This window comes from Andrographis paniculata, unplaced genomic scaffold (genome assembly GCF_009805555.1).
Source record: "Andrographis paniculata isolate CXL003 unplaced genomic scaffold, ASM980555v1 Contig76END, whole genome shotgun sequence".
NCBI classification, from domain to species: Eukaryota; Viridiplantae; Streptophyta; class Magnoliopsida; order Lamiales; family Acanthaceae; genus Andrographis; species Andrographis paniculata.
In genome coordinates, this window is record NW_026137613.1 from 2058628 (window position 1) to 2067159 (window position 8532).

The following is an 8532-nucleotide window of genomic DNA, read 5'->3' on the forward strand; positions in this document are numbered from 1 at the left end:
CGGGGTCGGGTCCTTGTTGACGTCCTAGTAGTTCCAGGGGCCGCCGGAGCTTGCTGGTCGGCCCCAGAGGTCGGAGGTGTTTGCAGCTGGGAAGCTTTCCTTTTCCGCATTGGGACGCTAGATCCGACTCCCGGGGCGGCTGTTTGTTGCTGAGTGCTGGTATGTCTAGCTGCCCCTAGAACCAATCCTTGGGGGGGGAGGAGTACGTTCAGCAACCGATCCTCATCAGGGGAAATCAGGGCCCATACAACCGACCACCATTCATTGAATGTATTTACAGTCTCAGGGTTGGAGCGGAAAGGAATATAAGAATTGGAAACCATATACGTGGTGAGCTGGGAGATATAAGAAGGAATTGAATTAGGTAGGACCCGTCGGTCAGGACTTTGAAAAATTATATGAGGACAAGCGACAGGTCCAGGGATACCTTGGCAGCAGCCGAACTGGCGCGCCATGAATTGAGGTTCGTAATTAAAGGTGTAAAAAGTTTTTTGCCCTTTTTTATCAAGTTTTTTACTGCTAAAAAGAGACCTGGGTTTGAGGGCAACGTCCCAGGCAAAAGGATAAGTGGGATGAGGACAAGGCTCAGAAGTTGGAAGAGGATTTGGTGCCGGAAAGGGCCAAAAGTGGTCGGGAGCATAACCCGCATATTTTTTATACATATAAAATCGAGAGTTATTACGGGTATCTGTCAAAATTGTGGTTATTATTGGGTCGGAGGATTGGAGTTTACTGCGTCTTAAGCAGAGTCGGTTGAGGGCTAATCCCAAATGTTTTTCAGATTTTGGAATAGTGGGCGGAGATCCTAAGTTGAACGCGTCGGGGAAGTAAAGACGGAACCAAAGTTCTAAAAACCAAAAAGGACCCGACGCGGCAGTGTCTAATTTTCTATTATCATTATCTGTTAAACGAAGGCTAACTCTAGTGAGACCTTCAAAAAGATTGGCTAAAAACAGAGTGCCAAGGGAAAAGAACCGACCTGACGCGATATGAATGGCCAGGTCGAGGTGAGAAGAAAGGACGCATTTAGAAGAGGAAACAATGACGTACCTACAAAGCCAAAAAAGAATAAAGGCAGTATGCTCCCGGTCGGTCACGGGGGTCCCTGGAGCCCCTTGTTGGTCGGTTGCGAACTTTGTCCAGCCCCATTCCTTCACGCCTTGTAAAGACCACCCTAGATGGTCTTCTGGTGGCTCCTGCCCATCTAGGGCTCCCATCACAGGGTCTTCACCCACGACTGGGAGATGAGCGATCATCGTCACATCCATGAGAGTCGGACCAAAGGGGCCCGACGGTAAGAGAAAAGTCCCATTTTCCGCATTCCAGAAGGCCGACATGGCTAGGAGCACCTTCTCGTGCAGATTGATCGGCATGGTGGACAATAGAATCGTTTGGTCGATTTTTTGAGATCGCCATTGGGTCTGGAAGTGTTCTGATACCCGTCGATACCAAGAGCGATACGGATCTTTTGGGTCTGTGAGATGGGTTTTGATGCTGTCTTGAATGCGAACTGCTTGGTAAGTAGGGTTGTTGACGGCCAAGGAATTTCGGGATTCCAAAACTTCCCTCATCCGATTTGAGTCTTCAGGAGTAGTGCAGTATGGTCGGATGGTCGGAGTTAGTACTTTCGAGGCTGAAAACGGGCCCTCTGGGAGGGTTCCGTCGAAGGGAAGGGCAGGAATGTATCGATTCGCCATGGTTAGAGTGGTTGAGATTGTGATTCACAAAGGCTCGTATTGAAGGAAGGGAAGTTAATCAGGAGTGTTGCAGTAACTGGTGCAGTTGCTAAGGGAATTTTTCAAGAGGATTGTAATTTATGAACTTCCAAACGACGATTGATAAATGGCGTTTGAAAGTCCCTTGGCGGCGGGCAAGTTGTTACGTATGAAATTTAGAATTAGGTTAAAAAGCCCAAGGTAAAAGAAAAATGGGCCTGGCAATAGAGTTGATTGAACTGGCTGAAGGACACCGTGGGGAACTCAAGGAAAATAGGTTTACTTCTAAGGAAAATACAGGTCGGAAGGACCTCAGGTCAGAAGGTCCTCAGGTCGGGAGGTCCTCAGGTTCTGAAAGACCTCAGGTCGGAAGGTCCTCAGGTCGGGTGGTCCTCAAGACGGAAAGTCCTCAGGACGGAAAGACCTCGGGTCGGAAGGTCCTCAGGTCGGGAGATCCTCAAGACGGAAAGTCATCAGGACGGGAAGTCCGCAGGTCGGGAGGTCCTCAGGTCGGAAAGTCCGCAGGTCGAAAAGTCCTCAGGACGGAAAGTCCTCAGGTCGGACAGGTCGGGAGGTCCTCAGGTCGGAACTCTGCGGCGGGACCAACAAGTCGGATGGTCTGTTAATCGGGAGGTCTGTAGCTGAACTAAACAAGTCAGATGGTTTGCAAGTCGGAAGGATTGGCAGTCGGACCAATACGGTTGTAGATTGGCAGTCGGGCCAAAAGGGCGGAAGGTCTGTGGTCGGCTCAAAGAGTGAAATATAGTGACAACTTTGGTCCGCTGAGGACACGTGTCAGCAGGAGAAGGGTTGGAAGACGGTTGGAAAAGAGACGTTGTAACCGTTCGGGCGACGGTTTTCAGTATAGTTTCCCAGGGAATATTTAAGGGTTTGGATCATCATTTGGCAAGGCATCTTCAATCAACTTCAACAAAGCAAAGTCAGATTTGGGGATCACCACTTTAAATTTCAGTATTTTATTTTCCAGTTTATTTTCTGTACCATACAGTGTTTAGAGATTCCTAATCTCAGGCACTAATTAATCAAGTTTAAGGATATTTTCTATATCTTTGAATTTTACTTTATTTTTGTTGAAAAATTACATCAACAAATATTATTTTATTATTTTTTATATGAGTAATATTGTTGATATTTAAATATTTCTAGTTATATTCCAATAAAATATATACAATATGGATTTTATTTTATAGATAGGAAAATTTTATACTCCCTCCGTCCCGAAACTAAATATCCATTTGCTTTTTGCACGTAGTTTTAGAAATATTAGTATTATATTGGGATATAGTAGAAATAAAGTAGAAATGCCTAAAATAACCTTATTAGTATGTGTGATATAAATGTAATGACATTTGTGTAATATATTGTAAGTTGTAAGGGTATTTGTAATGTTAGGTAGATAGTACAGTTACTAAAAAAGAAAATGGATACTTTGTTATGAGACGGACTAAAATGAAAAAAATGGATACTTTGTTATGGGACGGAAGGAGTATAATATAAATAAATAAAAATATTTACTTATAATTAAATTAAAACTAATTTTATAAAAAATGAGTAGTTTTAAATATAGATAAAAATATTCATTTATTGAGAGAAAAAATAAAAATAAAGGGATTTTGAGTTGGTCTATTGGTAAGAGTTTATATATTTAATTTAATTAATTTATATTTGTTAAGTATATTTAAAACGAACAAGTTTACTAAAAAAATAAAAATGGACCATCTTCTATGGAGGTTCAAAAATGAAAAAAATGGTAATATGTGGCTAGACAGAGAGAGTAATATTTTATTAGTTAGTAGGAGTGTGTAAGAATGTTTGATATTTTTGTCTTTGAATTATGTATAAAGTAATTTGATGTATAATAGTATATTTGTAATTTAATTAAAAATTAAGTGTATTTAGTATTAGTGTATAATTATTTTTTAAAATAAAAAATATATACTTTGAAGTAAAAAGAACAAAATAATAAAGAAAGAATATTTTAAATTAGAACAGATGGAGTATAGAATTGATTTTATTCGCTTTCTGTGGCTAAATTTGGAAATTTGCCACGTTGATCTTGAAGACACATTAAATTACATAAAATCCCACACTCAACAAATGTCTCGATTAATTGTACATCATACATGAGAAATACTTTTCTTGAGCTAAGGGGAACTTTTGAAACCAAAATCGACAAAATTTATTGCATATTACAACATTTATTACATACTACAAAATTTTAAATTAAATATACGTGAGGATGTAGTTTACATACATTAAATATGTATCTCGTAAGGAATGACTTGGTGGTGTAGGGGTTGAACGTGTGACCGTGAGGTCATCATATGTTCAAACCCCCGATACCTCAGGTCACTTGTCATACATGATTCGCCTAATTTGTGGGGTATTAAGTTCAGAGTGTACTATAAAATATATTTTTAAATATATAAATATTAATTGATGGTTTTTTAAGAAAACCGATACCTCAGGTCACTTGTCATACGTGATTCGCCTAATTTGCGGGGTATTAAGTTCAGAGTGTATTATAAAATATATTTTTAAATATATAAATATTAATTGATGGTTTTTGAAAAAAAACCGATACCTCAGGTCACTTGTCATACGTGATTTATTCGTAGATTCTATTTTTGACTTGTATTTCCATTTTAAGTGTACTATAAAATATATTTTTAAATATATAAATATTAATTTGTGGTTTTTGAAAAAAAAATGTTATCACTTATCAATATATGTTATTGTGAAAATGAAGTAAATATTAAAAATATCATTTACAGTCATTGTAAATAGTTATATTGATAAAATTTAATGTATGTATTGCTAGTAGTTATATTGATATTTTCACAAATCATCACTGCTATCGGTTTTGTTCGCTGGAATATTCCTCATATATGTTATTAAAGAAATACAATATATATATATATTATATATTATTTCTTTACAAAAAAATTAATAATTCGATACAAAATGTTATTTTTTATACTCTCTCCGTCTCACCTAATTTGTCCATTATTTTTATTTCCGCCCGTGCCACATAATTTTTCATTTCTTTTTTAGAAATATAATTATATACTTTAATCTCATTTTAAAATTCATAATTTATAATTTTTAAAATTTTAATTAAACTATTTAATAATCTTAATGTTAATCTAAAATTATTTTTACTAATACACTTATAATTACTCACTAATTATACAATACCTAAAACTGTGTGACCAAACTAAAGGGACACTTTAGTTTGGACGGAGGGATCACTACCAAAATAATGATTATTTGTAGTGATTTTAGAATCGCAATAAAATTTTTGTAACAAATAATATTATTAGTTACGAAATTTGCCGTAGTAAAAAGTATTTTTTTTTTTGTCAAACTTTAATTCTTTTTGTTACAAATATTTTATTGAATTAACAAAATTTACGAAAAGTCATCGAAAAACTATTTGTTGCAGTATTCAAACGGTAAACAAAAAGTAAAAATCCAAATTATTTTTTTTCAATAAAAATGATTTATTGAATAATAATAATAATAATAATAATAATAATAATAATAGTAATAAAAAAATCAGTCAAAAATATATTTTGGGTAGAGGAGGAATGAAACGTCGATCCCACCACTTATATATTAACACAGTGATTTCGAAGAACCCCAAATCCTTGTCCTCCGATATGTCCACACTCGACCACGGTGCGCCGCCGTTCAGCCACTCGTTTTTCTTGAGAACTTCATTGGCTGGAAGAAGACTAACAAGTCGACATGCTGCGTGAAGAAATTGCAAGGTATGTTAACGATTTTGAGTGATTTAGATCGATCTAGGGTTTGGGTAAAATCACTTTGGTGTTAAAAGAGGCATTTTCGATTATGATGATTTGTAGGACCTATATACTTGGTTTTGGTTTCTTGTCCAGGATCGAACAACCTCATTTCGGTTGTGGATTTTGGATTTCGACCAAGTGATTTTTGAATATTGCGTGTTCGAAGTCCATTGCGAGACATGTGTATTAGTTTCTTTTGGTTAATATATGTCTTTGACTCAGTTAGGGGCTGGTTAAATAAGGGAATAAACTCATTCCCATTTTCTGCCAATTTTTATAGTCAAAGGTTGGTTGTAGATAGTGCATTTTGACAATGAGATTTTTTCGAACACTTTCTTCTTTTGAATGTAAAAGCTTGTTTCAGAAGCATTTTGATTTGATTTCATTTGTTGGAATTGATTTGATTCCTTTAGTTACCAGGATTCTAAGTGTGAAAATATCTGCTTGTTTTTTCCTTAACAATAGGTGATCGTTTTGGTTGTATCAATAGGCGAAAATAGCTTGTCGTCTAAATTTGGTTTATACACTTCCTAGTAAGCAAAAACTGTTATGGTTTGTTCAAATTGGAAATGTTGAAAGTTGAGATGATCCTCATTTTTCTACTGGCCAAGGTATTGTTTGCAGGATCTGAAAGTTGGGACTTTGGTACAATTTATTTTGGAACATGTAAGTTATAATTTATATAATCTATTTGTTGGAAAGAGAAATGGTGCATTTACCCATTCAAAAGAATTCAACAACGTAAATATGTTATAATTGAAATTAATTTATAATAACTTAAAACTCTAAAATAGTAATAAAATATGTCATAGTATATCTTAAAGGTAATGAGGAATATTATCAAATATTTTGTGCTAAAAAATCAGTGTTCAAGTCTATTATTGTGTATGATGGGATTTTCTTACATGGAGACAATAGTCAGTTTTATAATACTTATGACTATGTTTGAGACTTATCTTGATCGGAGGCAGCATGCTGCTCTTTAAGTTGTCACTATTCCAAAACCTCTAATAGGAGTAATCAACCAAGATCATGACATTGTTGCAGTTCAGATCCTGACATTGTTGCATTTTGGAGGTTGTACCCTTGTTCGGAACTTTTTAGAATTACTTGAGAGTTTTGGATTTGACAAACATCCTGTTCTTATTGGACTTATAATATTCCAGCACACAATTATACCTCTTCAGCATCTTGTGCGATTTTCACTCAATCTGGTTAGTCGAGCTTTTGAGTTTCAGGTTGATGCTTTTGCTTGGAAACTTGGTTATGTTGCACATCTTCGAGCTTGTCAACAAGCTGCAGAAAGAAAACCTTTCGTCTATGAACTCTGATCATTGGTATTCGGCATATCATTATTCCCACTCTCCACTGGTTGAAAGGTTAGCTACTATCGAAAAACTTGAAAAGAAAACAGACTAAACAAATAGTACATTGTGAAGTTCTGATACACCATGTAAGTCATTTTCAAACACATATGTGTGATGCTTTTTAACGTTTTGTTAGAATGGATTTTGTATGACGGTGGTAGATTAAGGATTGATTGCATGTAATGATATTTTCTTAACCATGACAAAACTAAAGTAAACGATTTTGGTTACTTTGTTGAGAAAACAAATGCTGTTATTGTGTAGGGATATTTTAGAGAGTCGGGAATTTAAAATTTCAGTAGGAATCTCAAATTCAAAATCGGTATTAATGCTTAATCCGTGTGAAGTGGATTGCAATGTAATTTAAAATTGTCTAAGAGAAACTCAATGCCCAAAAGCTAATTCTAGTGTTGCTATTTATACTACTTGAATGATAATGGAAAATGGTTGAGAAAATCGAAGAACTCATTTCAATCATTGTTGGTTTATTTTTTTATCTCATTCTAAAATTGCTTGATTGAATCTTATTAAATTTTACAGTTACGTACGTTCAAAGGTTTTATTAAATAGATTTTCTAAATTATTGTGGATCTTTTGTTTCAGGCATTCAGGACTGTATCAAGTTACTTTATGCTTTTATTTTGGAGTGTAACCAAGACATATGAAATATGCCAAGAAAAGCGAATATATAGGTAGTTTTGTGCAATATAAGAATACACGGCGAACATAATTGTTTGAATTCATAATCAAATAGAAAAAAATAAAATTCTATATTTTTTTTTTGTTGGACTTAACTATTTTGAGTTGGTTTTATTTATTGCATTGCTAATTCTTCTTCTTCATGGAGATTAATAGTATTATGTGATCTTATACCAATAAAGTTGCAATTGATTTGGCATGTCTGACTTGAAAAAGTGCTAGTTATTTGAATTTTAAGCTTTGTTTGGATGCAAAAGTGTTAGTTATTTGAGTTTCAAGTTTTGTTTGGATGTAGAAGTACTAGTTATTTGATTTTTATCCAAATATGTTGATGCAACTCCAGGAATTAGCACATCACCTTCAGAAGACAATATGTGATACTTCAATGTAATGATTTTTGGTCCAATGTTGTCCCTCTACGAAGGTAACATAATGACATTTTTATATTACCTTGTTCCTTCAAGAATGATGTTTGCCTCTTAATGAATGCATGATTAATCAACTATTTAGTGCACCATTTGGATTCCATTTGGTTTTACGAGTTGATCCCATCAAGTGGGTGTCTAAAGATGAACATAATTTATCTTTGAAGGTTTTTTTTTATTTTATTTTTTTTTGTACTAATTCATTTTGTATAAATTCTTATATAAATTATTCATTGCAGGTGGTTTGCCGCACCTGAATGGCTCCCCCGTACTTTGTCACTGCATAAGCATCCGGGTATATGTGTATGTTTGGATTAAACTGATGCTTTATATGTTTTCAATACTGAAGTGATCATTTTTTTTATAATTATGTCTTTTTGGCGTATTAGATTAATCATTTTTTTGGCTTATTTGCATTTCATGTAGTTCTTTTGTGCTTCGATGACACTTTTGTTAGTGTAGTTATTTATGAGATGCTTTAGAAGGTGGTTGGATC

General features: G+C 34.9%; 1 long non-coding RNA gene across 3 annotated transcripts; it reads left to right on the forward strand.

Annotated features, from left to right (window-relative positions):
• Positions 1-5346: 5346 nt before the first annotated feature.
• Positions 5347-8532, forward strand: LOC127266431 (uncharacterized). Of its 3 annotated transcripts, XR_007842138.1 has the most exons (3): positions 5347-7604; positions 7955-8035; positions 8276-8532. It is a non-coding gene; the product is annotated as an uncharacterized LOC127266431 (long non-coding RNA). The 3 variants fall into 3 exon arrangements; XR_007842137.1 differs by having other exon boundaries at positions 5347-8203; XR_007842136.1 differs by having other exon boundaries at positions 5347-8035.